The sequence below is a fragment of the Coregonus lavaretus genome (genome assembly GCF_964263955.1).
Source record: "Coregonus lavaretus genome assembly, chromosome: 27".
Taxonomy (NCBI): domain Eukaryota; kingdom Metazoa; phylum Chordata; class Actinopteri; order Salmoniformes; family Salmonidae; genus Coregonus; species Coregonus lavaretus.
The window spans coordinates 36,785,476-36,786,353 of NC_140014.1; positions in this window are offsets into that span (position 1 = coordinate 36,785,476).

Sequence of the window (878 nt, forward strand, 5' to 3'; positions counted from 1 at the left end):
TCACAGAGTAGGAAATTGGTGGTAAGTGCTGAGAATAGAGGACATTTCACTCCTACTCTGATGGGTAAAAAAGCTATGCATGAAGACTTTTTAGGTCGACAGATTCCCACCTAGTCGACAGATACGCTACATGGCCAAAAGAATGTGGACACCTGCTCGTCGAACATCTCATTCCAAAATCATGGGCATTAATATGGAGTTGGTCCCCCTTTGCTGCTATATCAGCCCCCACTCTTCTGGGAAGGCTTTCCACTAGATGTTGGAACATTTCTGCGGGGACTTGCTTCCATTCAGCCACAAGAGCATTAGTGAGGTCGGGCACGGATGTTGAGCGATTAGGCCTGGCTTGCAGTTGGCGTTCCAATTCATCACAAAGGTATCGATGGGGTTGAGGTCAGGGCTCTGTGAGGCCAGTCAAGTTCTTCCACACCGATCTCGACAAACCATTTCTGTATGGACCTCGCTTGTGCACGGGGGTATTGTCATGCTGAAACAGGAAAGGGCCATCCCCAAACTGTTGCCACAAAGTTTGAAGCACAGAATCGTCTAGAATATTATTGTATGCTGTAGCGTTAAGATTTGCCTTCACTGGAACTAAGGGGCCTAGCCCGAACCATGAAAAAACAGCCCAGACCATTATTCCTCCTCCACCAAACTTTACAGTTGGCACTATGCATTTGGGCAAGTAGCGTTCTCCTGGCATTTGCCAAACCCAGATTTGTCCGCCGGACTGCCAGATGGTGAAGCGTGATTCATCACTCCAGAGAGCGCGTTTCCACTGCTCCAGAGTCCAATGGCGGTGAGCTTTACACCACTCCAGCCGACGCTTGGCATTACGCATGGTGATCTTAGGCTTGTGTGCGGCTGCTCGGCCATGG